The sequence below is a fragment of the Gadus morhua genome, chromosome 23 (assembly GCF_902167405.1).
Source record: "Gadus morhua chromosome 23, gadMor3.0, whole genome shotgun sequence".
Lineage (NCBI taxonomy): Eukaryota > Metazoa > Chordata > Actinopteri > Gadiformes > Gadidae > Gadus > Gadus morhua.
The window spans coordinates 20,176,943-20,193,682 of NC_044070.1; the positions used below are offsets into that span (position 1 = coordinate 20,176,943).

Below are 16,740 nucleotides of genomic sequence, written 5' to 3' on the forward strand. Positions count from 1 at the left end.
TGTGGGCCTTATCAAATAATATATTGGGCCTACAACCTAGACCACCCACCAGCCTAGAAAATCCATTTGACCACCCATAAATTGATAGACTAGCTCTAGTGTAGCGTACTGCTAATTACCCAATACTTGGCCTGCTGTCATTGACCATTGATGTATGAATGTTAGAGGTACATGAGTGGCATCTCTCATTGCTGTTGCTGTGCTGGCAAAAGGCTTTCCTCTTGAGAAATTCAGTGGTGTTTTACATTTTGGTCAATTTGTTCCCAAAGCTTGTCAGATGCCAGTAATGTTACACTGGCTCTAAACACCTCAGTAAAATGGGACAGAAAAGACACTTCATACTTCATACTCTGCCATTACTTTTCACCACTAGGGGTCAGTATTCACAGACCTTCCCTGGCTGTATAGTTGATAAGTAGAAGAAAATTAGTGAAGGCCTCAGTAAACAGTTTCCTGGTTCATCCACCTGTCTACCTCATTCATTGATTCATATTCATGAATTTCATGTTTGATGAAGAACTATTTGATTGATATAAGATTCTATGATTCACTAGGTAGCTCCGTGATAATGTGCACCACAGGAAGGTGAATAAATAAAAACCTTTATTTGTATAAACTGGGTGACCAACTATGGGCCCTGCTCCTCCCTCTCAGGTTTCTGTTTCTGATACCCCGACTTCTACCTCAACGACGACGTGTCAAACTACTGACAGTCTGTTCTCCGTCTGTTCTGCTTGTAAGGGCACCGAGTGGAAGACTCTGTGCTGAAAACTGGATCCACGCAAGACTGAACCATGCAATAAAGAGAGAGAGGTGGAATATATAGACTACTACCACCCCCCCCCCCCCTTAGGTCACCCCTGTCTAGAGCTGCAGTCAAATGTAGTTTTTCATTTACACACCTTGATCAGCTCTGCTTGATTCTGCTGTACAGACTGAGCACTGGTAACCTTTGACCTCTCCTGGAGTTGCCTGTGGAGAGAACGCGCACACACACACACACACACACACACACACACACACACACACACACACACACACACACACACACACACACACACACACACAGTATCTTTTTATAAAAATATTTCCTGAATTGTGAATATCAGTTAGTAAAACTACGGTACTAGTTTGTTGGAAACTCCTACCTCTCCTCTCTGGAGGGGCGTCCATCTTTAAGATTAGGAGGATGATCCATAGACCAGTTGGAGACACAGCTGGGTCCAGGGGAGTCCGCTCTCTCCTTCTGGAATATATAGACTATACTGAACATTTAGCTAAACATGGAGGAACGAACCCCTTGTTTGTTTAAATTGCTATGTTTTAATCAATAACATTTTCACTCGAAATATATTAACTTGATCATGATGAATTCCCCCCCCCTCCCTTTACGGCGCCCCCGTTTAGAGCTGAAGTCAAATGGCTTGTTTCATTTACACACCTTGATCAGCTCTGCTTGATTCTGCTGTACAGACTGAGCACTGGTAACCTTTGACCTCTCCTGTGGTCGCCTGTGGAGACAGCGTGCACACACACACACACACACACACACACACACACACACACACACACACACACACACACACACACACACACACACACACAGTATCTTTGTAATACAAATATTTCCTGATTGTAAATATCAGTCAGTAAAATTACTAGTTTGTCGGAAACTCCTACCTCTCCTCTCTGGAGGGGCGTCCATCTTTAAGTCCAGGAGGAAAATCCATAGACCAGTTGCTCTTCAAGGAGACACAGCTGGGTCCAGGGGAGTCTGCTCTCTCCTTCTGGACTCTTCTATAAAAACAAGAAACAGGATTTATGGATGTTTGATAGATGCTGTCGTTTTATAATCTTTGACAAATCCTTACCCTTCCTCTCTGGAGGGGCGTCCATCTTTAAGTCCAGGAGGATGACCCATAGACCGGTCGCTCTTCAAGGAGACACAGCTGGGTCCAGGGGAGTCTGCTCTCTCCTTCTGGACTCTTCTATAAAAACAAGGACCAGGATTAAAGGATGTCTGATAGATATAGTTGTATAGTATCTGATAAATCCTCACCTCTTCTTAATAGACCGATTTCCATCTCTAAAGTTATGCAGATAACCCATAGAGCGGTCACTCTTCAAGGAGACACAGCTGGGTCCAGGGGAGTCTGCTCTCTCCCGCTGCTCTGGGCTTCAACACAACACACACACAGCTTTTACTAAGACTGATGATGGAGTCATGAGATATCAGTGCTGAGCTCTGAGAAGGACAACAGTCACAGACCCTCTTCCTACCTCTTAGCTTTGCTCTGGCGGCCATGTTCCCCAGACAGAGTGGTTTTAGAGGTAGGAGCCCCCTCCTCTCTCTCCTCATCCATAGTAGACTGGAGACCTTGACACAAACACAATGCCATATTGTTTCTCTGGATTCTCTTTAAGTACAAAACATGAAATGTCCCTCAGTCTAGAACTACACACTCAATCTCTAGATCACAAACTCTATCACTCTCTCTGTCTAGAGCTACATTCTAATCATTCTCTATGTCTTCTAGATCACACACACACACACACACACACACACACACACACACACACACACACACACACACACACACACACACACACAATGCTTCTAACACGTTCATTTAATTATGGACGATTATTTATTTACCTTTAGATCCGACACTTCCAAACCATCAATTCTTAACTGTCTGTTACCAATGAAACTCTGACCGTTCTGACCTCCCTACAGAATAAAAGTCCACAATACAAGGAATGATCCGTATATAATCGCCCTCAACATGGTAAAACTAGTTACTGATGTCCTGACGCATACTCCTTCATTAAACCTATTTTACACCACTAACATGGATACAATGAGCTTGGACTGGAAACAGATTAATTTAGTAAGAATAAATTGATATAGTTAGAATACATCTGGTAAGAAAACAGGAATTCAGGAAACGGTACCTTGTGACCAGTGGTGTAGTCCAGGGTATACGCGGGTATACGGAGTATACCCACTTATTTTTCAGTCAGCATTGCGTATACCCACTTCTAAACCCCCCCAGATGCGCACCATTCAGTAGTATCTGCAAGCGAAATCGCGCACTTTTCCCCGGTGAAGCCATGACCCACGCTACTCTGCCACTTATTGGCTAATACTCGCTGCTTTTACTGATTAGATTGGTTAACTGTAGGCATGACGACGAATGAGCCAATCGGAGGGAGAGAAAGGCGGGTCATGCCGAAGTAAATATCGTGAAAGACAAATTTACTTTTACAAGTTTACTTTAAATGATTTTCTATAATAATCCGGTAAAATGAAGCGAGCTATCCAAACAAAAATTTCATTTGACAATTTCAAACGTCCTCGCGAATCAATATCAGCCAGCAGCTCAGCAGTTAATGTTAGCGATCGTACACCGGTACAGTTACCGTCGAAGCCCGCTCTGCCCCCCGCCCCCGTCGGAGAGGAGGCTGTCAGTGAAGGAGATGCTGCCTCACCGCCCACAGCCAAAGATGCCGGCACAACTTCGGATGAAGACGTCAACTACGGTAGGTGGGCGCTTTTTTGTTGGGGGGGGTAATAAATAAAACGAAAGGGATTATGCAACTTTACACTTTCAAATGGGTTTTGGTCATTGTTTCCCTTGTAGCCCGTTATTCAATCACTTTAGTTATTTTATAACCTGTAATTCAATCATTTTTGTTGTTTTTCTGTAGACAATAATGACTGGCCAGACTTGTGGACTGCCAAACAAAAAGAAGATTTTAAATGCAAGAACCCCTGGTTGGGATCCAAAAACAAAAAAATGGGTACGTTTAAGTAGATTGAACTGTAGTAATACATTTTTGTACTGTCTGTATGTATTTTTGCATTGTTTGTTTATGCTTCACAGGATGACTGGTCTGTAGCAGTGTGAACTCCATTGGGATCAACAAGGTGCAAGGTGTATCACTCTCAAAAGAATGGATGAACTTTGAAATTCAAGTGTCTGGCCAGGGAAGTAGAACAACAAGTCTGTCTGTCTTGAGAAATAAGGTGAGGAAACATGCTTTGTCCAAGGCCCACACTCAGGCAGTGAACGTGGCAGAGCAACAGGACAAAGCTGCCATTGAGAATGCAATGGAGGTTATGACTGAGTCCTACATGAAGGAAACTGAAGCCGTGATTCGAACAGCCTACCATATTGCCAAAAAAATCCGACCCTTTTCTGACCATGAGAGCCTCATCGAGCTGCAGGAACTGAATGGTCTAAAAATGGGCACAATACTTCATTCACGTTACAGTGCAACACAAATAATACAACATGTTTCCAGTGAGATGCAGAGCAAAATTGTCAGTAACATTATAGCATCATCCAGTAAGTTGGCTGTCCTAATTGACGAGGCATCTTCTTTAAGTCACAAAGCTGTCATGACAGTTTCAATTAAAGCATCAATTCAAGAAGAAAGCCCTGAGTTCATATTCATTGAACTTGTTGAACTGGAAAATCAGAGAGCAGATGGCATAGAACAGGCGTTACTCACCTGTTTAACTAATGCTGGCTTTACAGAAGAGTGGCTACATGAAAACTGGGTAACGTTTGTATCTGATGGAGCCAGTGTCATGTTAGGAAAGAAGTCAGGAGTAGCAACCAGGCTGACCTCGAGATTCCCGAAGCTTTTTGTATGGCACTGTATGAACCATAGACTTGAACTCGCTGTGTCTGATGCAGTTGATGAGGTCAACTCTGTCAATCATTTCAAAACTTTTATCCAGAAGCTATATTCTGTGTATAGTATGTCAAACAAAAATGAGCGTGAACTCATAAATGCAGCAGCTGAAGTAGGCTCACAACTTCTTCGCATTGGCAGAATCTTGGATGTACGCTGGGTGGCCAGTAGCTTTCGGACTGTTCATGCTGTTTGGACATCCCTGGGAGCTCTTGTGCAGCACTTTAAAAATGCTTGCTGTGATGAGACGAGGTCCACCAAAGACAGGCAAATGTACAGAGGTTTACTAGACCGTGTTCAAAGTCCAGAATTTATTTGTGACCTTGGGCTCATGTATGACACACTCCATGAACTAAGTCTCCTGTCACAGGAGCTTCAGTCTCGTTCGATAACTCTGCTCAGAGCTGAGCATCTGCTGAAACGCTCAATCAGAGTGATCCAGTCATTCAAAGAGAGTCCAGGTGAGAAATATAGTGAGGCTTTAGAAGCAAAAAAGACTGGGGAGTATCGGTCTACAACACTGAAAACAATGGCAAAGCTGAGGTCTATCAATCCAGGCCAGTTCTTACAAAACCTTGTGAACAATCTGGAGAAACGCTTGTCTTTTGAGGATGAGAACATCAAGGACCTCAGCATCCTTGATCAGAGTAAATGGCCATCAAAGCCCAGCATCCGCCATGGTGAAGAACAAATTAAGCGACTGTGCAAGCGATTTAACCTGTGCACAGACCAAGCACTGAATGGGATGCGGGACCTACTGGAACAGCCCACTAGTGAGCCCAAGGATCTAAAACCGAGAGGGTGCAGGAAGCGAGAGGGTGCGCCGAGAGGATGGTCGCACTGACAATGGCTCCGCATGCACTACGCAGCTTTATGTTTATAATTGTTTTTATTGTTAGTTTTTTTGTACGTACTGCACTGTCGCTCATTCAGTATGATCGACTGGCACTTTTGGAAATTCGTTCGTCACTTAAAACTGAGTTTTTCTCAACTTACCGGAGTGCTTGCTGTGACTCCTTTGTCTTACCGCCGGTATGCCTACCAATACGCCGACGGAAGAGAAAGAAGAGAGGCAAGCGAGCCGGCATCCTGTGCAGATCTCGGACGAGATACTGCAACCCACCGCTTCCAAGCATTCTACTAGCGAATGTGCAATCTTTGGACAATAAACTGGACGAGCTACACGCACGGATCAAATTCCAGCGGGACATTGCAAACTGTTGTGTACTGGCGTTTACCGAGACCTGGCTGGATCCTATGGTGCCTGACTCGGCCGTCACTCCGACCGGCTTCTCTATCTACCGGCAGGACAGGACTTCCGAGTCAGGTAAAAAAAGGGGAGGAGGGGTATGCTTGATGGTTAACTCTCGCTGGGGCTCGGATGTTGCTGCACTTTCAGCATACTGCTCACCAGACCTGGAGCTGTTATCGATTAAAGTTCGCCCCTTCTACCTCCCATGGGAACTCAGCTCCGTTATTGTCACAGCAGTATACATTCCACCGCAGGCGGACAAAACGTGCGCGTTAGAGGAACTTTACAGAGTAATTAATGGACTTGAGGATGCTCACCCTGAGGCGGTTTCTATTGTTGTTGGAGACTTCAATAGGACCAATATGAAGAAAGTTTTACCGAAGTACTATCAACACATAAACTTTCCTACCCGGGGTGATCAGATTCTTGACCATTGCTACTCACAGATTCGAAAGTGTTACAAACCCCTCCCCCGCCCCACTTTCGGAAAATCGGATCACACCTCCATTATGCTTATCCCTACCTACAGACAGCGCCTAAAACAGGAAAAACCGGTTTCTAGGGCAGTTCAACGCTGGAGTGCTGAAGCCATTAGCACTCTGCAGGACTGCTTTGACACAACAGATTTGCAGATGTTCTTTGTTGCAGCTGATGGGGACATCAATGAATACACAGACTATGTCTTCTCATACATCTCCAAATGCATTGATGATGTCGTACCTAGGGTCAGTGTTAGGACCTTCCCAAACCAAAAGCCCTGGGTAAATGGTAATGTCCGTGCTAAGCTCAAAGCACGGTCCTCTGCCTTTAACTCTGGTTACCAGGAGGCTTTGGGGAAGTCCAGATGTGACCTGCGGACGGCCATCAGAGATGCAAAGAGAGAATACAGGGACAAGCTGGAGTCCACCTACCTCAGCTCTGACCCCCGACGCCTGTGGGGTGGCCTGCGACACATCACTGGCTATAAAGGGAGGAATAGCAGTGATGATCAGCCTGCCGCCTCTCTCCCTGACGACCTCAACACCTTTTACGGAAGGTTTGAGGCAACCAACCCCGTTCCTTCAGCAAGACTGGCCGAGGACCAGGACGACTACACTCTGTCCCTGACCGTGGCTGACGTGAGGCGAGAGCTCCAAAGGGTGAACCCCCGGAAGTCATCGGGGCCCGATGGAGTCCCAGGCCGCGTCCTCAGGGGGTGCGCTGACCAGCTTGCGGAGGTATTCACCTCCATATTCAACTTATCACTGCATCTGTCTGAAGTCCCCACCTGCTTCAAACAGGCCACCATCATCCCCATACCAAAGAAAACATCAGTAACCTGCTTGAATGACTACCGCCCTGTAGCACTGACCTCCACAATTATGAAGTGCTTTGAGCGGCTGGTCAGAACCCACATCTGCTCTACCCTTCCCAACACCCTGGACCCCTTTCAGTTTGCATACCGTCCAAACCGATCAACAGACGATGCCATTGCCCTAGCTACACACGCCACCCTCTCCCACCTGGAAAAGAGCAACACATATGTGAGGATGCTGTTTGTGGACTACAGCTCAGCATTCAACACTATTGTGCCTGCCAAGCTCGTCCCGAAGCTCAGGGGCCTGGGTCTTAAAACACCCCTGTGCAACTGGATCCTGGACTTCCTGACGAGCAGACCCCAGGTGGTGAGAATGGGCAACCACACCTCCTCCTCACTGACCCTGAGTACCGGGGCCCCCCAGGGCTGCGTACTCAGTCCCCTCCTGTACTCCCTGTACACGCATGACTGTGTGGCAACACACAGTTCCAACATCATCCTGAAGTTTGCAGACGACACTACCATCCTGGGTCTCATCTCTAACAACGATGAGACCGCCTATAGAGATGAGGTAAGGGTCTTGGCAGAATGGTGCCAAGACAACAACCTGTCTCTCAACGTCTGCAAAACCAAGGAAATGATCGTGGATTTCAGGAAGCTGCAGAGGGGGGGTCAGGACCCCATACACATCGAGGGAGCTGAAGTGGAGAGAGTCTCCAACTTCAAATTCCTCGGTGTGTACATCAAGGATGACCTAACCTGGTCCATGCAGGCAGGCTCAGCAGTCAAAACTGCACAGAAGCGGCTATACTTCTTGAGGAGACTCAAGAAGTTTGGCATGTCTTCAAAAACTTTAACAAACTTTTACAGATGCACCATTGAGAGCATCCTCTCAGGCTGCATCACTGCCTGGTATGGTAGCTGCTCCGCTGCCGACCGCAAGGCCCTGCAGAGGGTGGTGAAGACAGCGGAGCGTATCACCGGCAGCCATCTCCCCTCCGTGCAAGCCTGAGGAAAGCAAAAAGATTCTAAAGGACAACAGCCACCCAGGCTATGGACTGTTCTCATTGCTGCCGTCTGGTAGACGCTACCGGAGCATCCGAACACGGACTACCAGACTCACAAATAGCTTTTTCCCCCTAGCTGTAAGGCTTCTGAATCAGAAACACTGAACCTCTGAACCTCTTCACACTTAAACTGCTGCTAGCCCTTCTACTGTACTCTGCTACAGAGATATATGTTGTTTTTTTTAAATTGTTGTATGTTAATGTTACATTTTATTGTCATATTGTTTTAGAGTTTTATGTTATTTTTGTTATATGTATGACGTCTACTGCGTAGATGAATGATGCTTGCCAAGTCGTAAGAATTTTGCTGTGCTGAAGCAATTTGGTACATGCCACAATAAACACACTTTGACTTTGACTTTGACTTTGAAAACCACTCATGAACTGTATGAAAACATTCCCTGTCAGTACAGCAGAGTGTGAGAGGAACTTTAGCCTTATGAACAATATAAGCTCAGACAAAAGCGCTGTCCTACTGATCTCAAACATATCAAACTTGATGATGATTAATATCAACGGCCCGCCTACTTCCAAGTTTGATCCTAGAAAGTATACAAGGACCTGGTTGAAGAGCCATCGTGCTGCCTCTTCTGTGCGTTCTAGACAGTGCAGTGTGAAAACTCCTGCAGAAAGCAAGTCTGTCTGGAATATACTGTAGTATGATCATGGTTAGAAACCCAGTACTCGGCTCAGAGAGCATATCACTGTTGATGTGTTGTAAATGCATTTATATTTTTTCTTTGTAAACTAAATATTGTTGTTTTGTTACATATTGTTTTGTTGAATAATTTGAAAGATGATGTTCAATCATCATATGATATTTATATATATATTGATATTATACATATCTAACGAGATGATTGTTGTGGAAGAGAAATAATCTAATGTTTAATCTAAGGTGAAATATGAATAAGGATGCATTGTCAAAAGTAGTATGTTATTTAAATAAATGTTCAAAAAATTACTGAAACACCATGTTTGCCTCATCTATATTTTACATTCATGCTGGCTGCCAGTGTGACCAGTAATACCTACTGCTCCTGATCAAGTCATGTTAATTTCATAATAGTGGCACACTCTGGCCCATGCTATGTGTTGCGAATCAGCTGTTCAAAGACACCGTTTACAAAATAAATTACTGATTTGCCATGTGAGAGAATAAGTGTCATTCCAGGAATAAGGAATAGTTGTCTCTCACTAGTCAGTGGGCCAGTATTTGTTTAGTCATTTCATAATCCTTCCTCCCTGAGATCAAGCAGCAGAAATTATGTGCCAATGTAAGTAAACTAAAAAAAGTAGTCTCAAATATCACTGTTTCTAAAAAAGGGTGTTTTTCTGGGCTGCGTTAAAAAAAGGGCAAACATTTAGAGTATACCCACTTCTCCAGGGACCACTACACCACTGCTTGTGACGAAACGTGTGCTGCCCGTGTTGAATGGAAATATAGAATAACAAATGCAAGGAAAGGAGGGAATAAAGAGATGTAGGTGTTCACCAAATAACAGAAGTGTTTAGAAGCGAGACAGAACATTAACAAAGGTTCTGAAAGTAAAGATTGAGCTGCTTGGGTCCTTATGGCAGACAGATCAGAAAGAGGAAGAGCTTTGAATCACAGCTAACTGCGTCACATCGTTTATGTGAAATTCTAGTGAAACTAAAGTAATGGCGCGTTCACACCAAAAGCGAAGGGGCGGCGCAACTTCCATACAAAGTCAACGTATAGACGCGTTCCAGGCAACGGGCGCGTTCGACTCCATACAAAGTCAACGTATCGTATAGTAATGCTGTAGCCTACTTTATATCGTCTGTGGGGAAATCCTGGGACTCTCAGAGTATCAAACTACAACTGGAAAAAAAGAAAAGCTTAGGAAACACTTTTATTTTTTGAAAACTTCTGAGTTAAGGGACATAAAAGACAACAACCCCAAAAACACGCTGTCGGAAACACCTCGGATCAAACCACAGGACAAACCCGGAAGTAAGTTATTACCTCGGCTAATTCAAGGCTAGTTGCTATTCAACTCGCAAGTTGCATGGTAAGAACTTGGCTGGTAGTACCTGGGTTTTTGAAAAATAGCGGGGGTGTTCACTGGCGCTGCGCCCCCAGGAGTAACAATACTCTTGATTCCCTACATCTGTTTATTTACAGACGTATTATATTGGATTCACTTAATTGTTTCCTTCATTCCTCCTTCCGTCTTCAACCAATGAATGAATCCCAACGTCAGAGGTGTTTCGTTTCCATGCCGACTGTGTCATCTCTACACCCAATCAACACTAGATACACTGCCCTCTAGGGGTCGTACTTGGTTAAAGCACCAACAACCTTTTATTGCGTACAGAACGGAACTTTGTTTAATTTATAAGAATAATTAAACAAACAAAACAAAAGCAGAATCAACAGCAGCCATTAGGAGCCCAATTAGGGGCCCTTGAAGGGGGGGGGGGGGGGGGGGGGGGGGGGGGGGCCTCACCATCCTGAACAGAGGTCAATCAGTCAGTCGGTTTGAAGCAGCCCCTCTGCTGTGAGGGAGAGCCCCCCAGGACTAAAGAGAAGGCCCAGCGTTTAGGACCCCTCTGCTGTGAGGGAGAGCCCCCCAGGACTAAAGAGAAGGCCCAGCGTTTAGGAGCCCTCTGCTGTGAGGGAGAGCCCCCCAGGACTAAAGAGAAGGCCCAGCGTTTAGGACCCTCTCAGGGGGTGAGGATCAGGGGAGCGGTGAGAATGAGGGCGCGGCCCGCTGCTCTGGGCTATCGTCTATCTACTGGACATGACTGCAGTGTGGAGGTCCGGCCAGCAGGGGCAGCACTGAGGAGGCCTCAGTCCTTTGTTTGTTCTGGAAGAATGGCAGAACGTCTCACTGGTGTCCCACTGGTGTCTTACTGGTGTCTCACTGGTGTTGAATCAATCCTCGCGGATGGTGTGCCCTCGCATAACTTGAACTCTGAATGATGATTTAGATAAGTTAAACTCATGTCCTGAAACACGTTGGAGGGTTAGCGGTAGAAGCTTCTCACTAACTCTGATGACAGTTATATTATCTATGTTTCATGAAGGAAGGAACTTCAGCGATTTCTAGATTAAATAAATAAACATAATTGTAACTCGGTAATGTGCGCATGTTTATGTGTTTATTCTTTTTTTTAACCTTTATTTTTCCAGATAAAACATTAAGAACAGTTTCTTATTTACAATATTTATCTATTGTATGTGTGTATGTGAGTGTGTGTTTGTATATTTTTCCCCAGATTACTTATAGTTTTTTTGTATGTGTGTGTGGTTAAAAAAGTCGGACTCCATTGTCGTGTGTGTGGTTATATCCTTTCCAAACACTGATGAAGGGGTGAATGGAGACTCCATTGTTGTTTGTGGGGTAATATCCTCCCTCCCCACTGATGAAGGGGTGAATGGAGACATACGAGAACGTTCAGTTGATCCACTGAGTTGTTTATTAACATTATGCTAGGAGGGAAGACATGCAGTAAAGGACCACCTGTCTGAATCAGGCAGCCTCCGGCTGTATGTGACCTCATCAGCCCAGAGTGAAGGGACGTACAGGTGTACTCTCAGGTACGCAGACGAAGAAGACGTAACCCACATTGAACCGAAGATATTGGAAGACCCTATTGAAGGTAGGCTCTTGGTGTAAATACAAAAGCAATCTGTGTGATGCTAAAACACCTGTGGTGGGAAAAAGCGACATTCTATTTACAACACATGGGGGGGTAAGGCAAAGGTCTCCATTGTCTTCTTTACTGAACCATGTAAACTGGACAAGTAACTGAGGAGCCACCTTAGACAATGTGATTGAAACATGTTTAATGTGAAGGTATTAGGATGTGTATTGCAGTCATTGTTATAATGAGTGTTATTATCATTATTATTATTATTGAAAGAATAAGAAACATTCTCTTTTTCTGTTCAGAGGGATCTTCTAGCACAGTTGGGATCATTTTAGGAGTCGTGGATCCCGTTATCATTTTAATCATCGCCATCAACAGTTTATATATCATATAACCGATAAAGGTAAAACCACTACTTTCAGCATTCATTAATAACATGTTTACTACACATTTTTATTTTTATAGAATTTCTTGAGAAAGGTGGGGAGGTTAATTCTGGGTTATTTATGAGTGATGTGGGACTGTGTAGTTTTACAAATAGGATTATGAAGCTATTATTAATATAACATTTTTGTTACTCCTAGGCCAAAGAAGGACGAGGAAGGAGCTCAAACAACCAAAGTACTGAACCCAGAGGAACGACCAGGAAGTCGTTCCTCTGTGAGATAACGGGTTCAACCTCCTGACCTTATTACCGTACCATCAGACACAGCAGGGTAAGACTGTGGTCTCAGGAGCCAGGATCCTTGTTTACGTTGTAATTTAGGGGTGAAACAGTAGAATGGGGGGGGGGGGGGTTCTTTGTAGGAGGGACTGACCAGCTTCAGGAGTGAGGCCGAGGTGTGTAAAAGGTGAGTAGGTGTGGTCTGTAGGGGCTGATTCTGACCTCTGAGTCCTCTGCTGGGATTAGAGTCTGCCGCTATGTTGCCCGGTGTCTTCATCTGAGATGGACTGGGAGGATATTTTTATTCTGCAACAGAAAAAGACTTTGAAAAGGTCAAACAGACAATGTGATGGGTACAACCGAGGCATCTTCAGCACCACAACAACAACAACAACATGGACGACCTTGGTGACCCACCACAGAGCACACGTCCAAGAGCAAAGAAACATGAGTCTGGATTAATGGGAATGAAACGTTTGACTAAATACACGATTTGTTTGGTCACTTGAAAAGCGTTGACATTTGTCATCCTTATGATCCCACTATTTTCTTTTACTTTGACATTTATTAGAAGTCGTGAAACCAAAATTAATCTTTAAGGCAATGAATGGATGAGTTGTAACATGCGTCCCTTATCTTACTGTACCGTCAGTGGAATTGTCTTCTACACAGATTTAAAGGAAAACCATCTCCAACGGATTACACCAATTGTTATGTATTAATATTGATCATTTTATTTGTATTAGGCCTATAAAGTTGTAATCAGCCATTTTCAAAGACTTTTTGAAAAACGATGTACTGTATATTCTGGCAACCCGCCTTCTCCAGTGAACCGCCTCCTCCCCAAACCGGACACAACTTTACTGGGCAAAAAGGCCTGTTTAATCCACAAAGTCGAGAAACGAGAAACCTGGGAGGAATCGACGGTCCTATCCCACGAGGTCCTGTCTCTCCTTGCCCGAGCCACATGGCTGAGAGAGCCCTGATTGAGTGGAGAAGCAGGCTATTCGAGCCCTGCTTCTCCACCTGTTCCTCAGGTGCTCTGCATTTAGTTAATTGGCCCCCGCTCCAACGCCCTCAATGGCGCCATCTGGGGGTAGACTGCTTCCAGGGGTGCTGGGCCGGATCCGGGTTGCCACACTCCTCCACCCTTTGATGCAGCTTCGGGGCCTCGTGTTGGAGCGGCGGTCCTGCCTGAAGCGGAGCTGCTCCCGCTGCCGGCGTCGCCCGCTGCGTCGTCTCCGGCTGCCTCGTCTCCGGCTGTGTCGCGGCTGCTTTGGAGGCTGGCGTTCACTCAAAAAATGGTCCGTAGCTTGGTCGAGTCCTCGGTCGATTCTCCGCCATATGTGGCGACCCGGCCCCAGGAATGTCTACCACTCAGGAAATCAACATTTGCGTTGCAGTAGCAGAGAATGGCCTGCGGGGCAGTATGTACATTGTTAAATACATGAATAGGCTTGGATTTAGTAGTAATATGGAGGTTTCATATTTTTACAAAATGGATTATGTGAACATTGCTGAATAACAATCATGTATATTAAATGTATTGCAGGAGTTTAGCTTGACACGAACCAAGTGAAAGGAGAATTAAATGAACAGCACCAAACATGTAGAAGTCAATGTGGGATTTTAATATATGAAAACAAAAACACTTGACAGAAATGTAATACAATTTTATAAAGGAAAGCAGAGGAAAACATTTTCCAAATTCATCTTTTCGAAATGTCACCAACATTCCGAAAGCAAGTGAGAGGTTTGTGTAAAAGCAGTCCTCCCTGACCAGCTCTGTCCCTGACTCTCAACCCTAACGCTAAACCCTCTGAGGGCAGGAAGACGCGCCTTCAGTGTAAAGATTTGCACCAGAGAGAAGGAAGAAAAGAGGAAGCAGTAGAGAGTAGTGAGGTTAGTGACAGACGTGAGGGAAAGGCGTGTGGAAGCACACGGTTATATGTCGGGTCAAGAAGATCACTCCCACTGGAGGTCAGTGATCCATCAGCCTCAGACTGCTGAGCTCAGCAGGTCTTCTGGAGGACAAGGCTCAGATGAACTGAGGAGACGGGACCAGCAGAATGTCAGGATCAGGGCAGGTTTAGCCCAGGTGTGTCTACCCTCGACCAAACAGGATCAGGTGAGGTTCAGCTCAGGTGCGTCTGCCCGGACCAAACAAGGACATTGATTAGGTTCATTATTCAAAAATGCAACATTATCTAAACCAAAGATAAGTCATTAAGGAGCAGGCAGGCTTTAGGGCGCCTTGCTCAAGGACACACTGTATTCTGAGGACTTGAATCCGGCACCATTGGTTTGAGAGTTGAAACCCCAACCCCCTACCTAGTCCACCATGTCCAGATAATGCAAACTTATGAGGAATCCTTGATGGTAGAGTGCTGGTGATCCTCAGGATTTTCCTTCCAGATATACGGCTTCTCCATCAGTCCTCCAGATTCCTGGTCTGGTTAGAAACGCAATTTGTCTCTGATGTAAGGTAACAAACACAGGAGTAGTTGGGCTCTAATAACAAAGTAGTAGCTGTAGTTTGTCTGGTAAACAACCACAATAGAATGCCGGAACTTGTACTGGACAAACTAATCCTGCGTTACAACAAGTCCATTGTTTATTTTAGGCAAACTTACGAGGATCCTGGTTGGTGGAGCGATGTCTTCCTCCAGAGTCTTGGCTCCTCCATCAGCTCTCCACAGCCAGAGTCGTGGTCTGGAACAAACAGAGCGAGTCTGGCCCCAAAGTCTGGTAACGAACATGTAGTTGGTCTTATTTTTAAGCCCTTTATTCCCGGTTTGTTTGGTTAATACAAACTTACAATCCTTGTTTGTAGAGTGATGTTCATCCTCCAGATTCACGGCTCCCCTACCAGCTTGCCTCCTCTCCAGGAACACGTTCTAGTAAGAAAACACAGCGGTAGTTGGTTAACGCATAACAGCTGTATTTTGCCCTTTAAGTCAACCATGTAACTAAAAACAAACTTACGAGGAATCCTTGTTGGTCGATTCCTAGTCGTCCTCCAGCGTCTCAGCTCCTCCAGCAGCTCTCCTCAGACAGAGTCCTAGTCTGGAAAAACAGCGGAAGTCTTGCTTCAACATGTGGTAAAACAGATGTAGTCGTCTGGTATACATGGTACAAACGCCGGTAGTTTGTGGTAGCAGTGAGTGTGATGATCACTTCCGAGTCAAGCTCCATCTACCCCATGACAGACGTCCTTCACCAGGCAGGGCCTCCACAAGGCAGGTCCTTCACCAGGCAGGGCCTCCACAAGGCAGGGCCTTCAGCACGACTCCTCCAACAGCTCCTTCAGCACGGGTCCTCCATCAGCTCGGCTCCTCCATCAGCTCCTTCAGCGCGGCTCCTCCAGACATGGATTCCTGGTCTGGTTACAAACCCAGTTCATCTCAGCAGTAAATCACCTGGTGACGCAACACACCCCACCTCCTGCATCTGAGGTTCACTTGTAAAATGGAATACAAATTTAAACACTTAAATTAGACAATGTCTGCAGATTGTCGCATTCAGCAATTCATCCTCTACGGTCGTAGGAGCACTAGTAACATTAATGGCTCATATGACTACTACATAACCCCCGTATGAATTCACTAAAATCACAGCTTGGCACAGATTTAAAGTCATAAGATGATCAAAACTAGACCTAAACTACCGTGGATTTTAGTGTTTCAGATGAGCTTGGTGATGGTTACCCTCTGGTCCGGTGCTGTGGGCCCCTGGTCTCCAGCCTCCGTCTCCGGTCCACCCTGGCACCACAAGCCTCTGGTCCCCAGCCTCTCAGCCTCGCCGTTCAGCTACAGCAGCAGGTTTATATCAGCATTTGCCCAACAATAAACTTAATTGAATCAACCGAAACAGTGTTGCACAATTAATTGAACTATTATTTTATAACTCAAGGCTAGAAAAGACTTGAGACCAGACATGAGCATCCCGTTTTCGGGAATGAAGACATAGCTGTCCACAAGTTTAAAGAAGTGGTTCAGGCCATGCATTGAAACTGACCTGAGAAGACTACTCACACAGAGCACTGACCTGTTCTGGAGGACGTGGAGGTCTGTCTCTTGGTGAGGAGGTGGAGGTCTGGCTCTGGGTGAGGAGGTGGAGGTCTGGCTCTGGGTGA

At 45.4% G+C, this 16,740-nt stretch overlaps 2 long non-coding RNA genes across 2 annotated transcripts; one reads left to right on the forward strand and one right to left on the reverse strand.

The window, feature by feature from the left end:
- Positions 1-9,843: 9,843 nt before the first annotated feature.
- Positions 9,844-13,374, forward strand: LOC115537758 (uncharacterized). The gene is made up of 4 exons (XR_003974860.1): positions 9,844-10,298; positions 11,785-11,950; positions 12,244-12,344; positions 12,526-13,374. It is a non-coding gene; the product is annotated as an uncharacterized LOC115537758 (long non-coding RNA).
- A 1,328-nt stretch (positions 13,375-14,702) lies between these two features.
- On the reverse strand, positions 14,703-15,459 carry LOC115537762 (uncharacterized). The gene is made up of 4 exons (XR_003974864.1): positions 15,424-15,459; positions 15,239-15,350; positions 14,937-15,057; positions 14,703-14,755 (listed from the first exon to the last, which is right to left on the reverse strand). It is a non-coding gene; the product is annotated as an uncharacterized LOC115537762 (long non-coding RNA).
- Between the last annotated feature and the right edge of the window lie 1,281 nt (positions 15,460-16,740).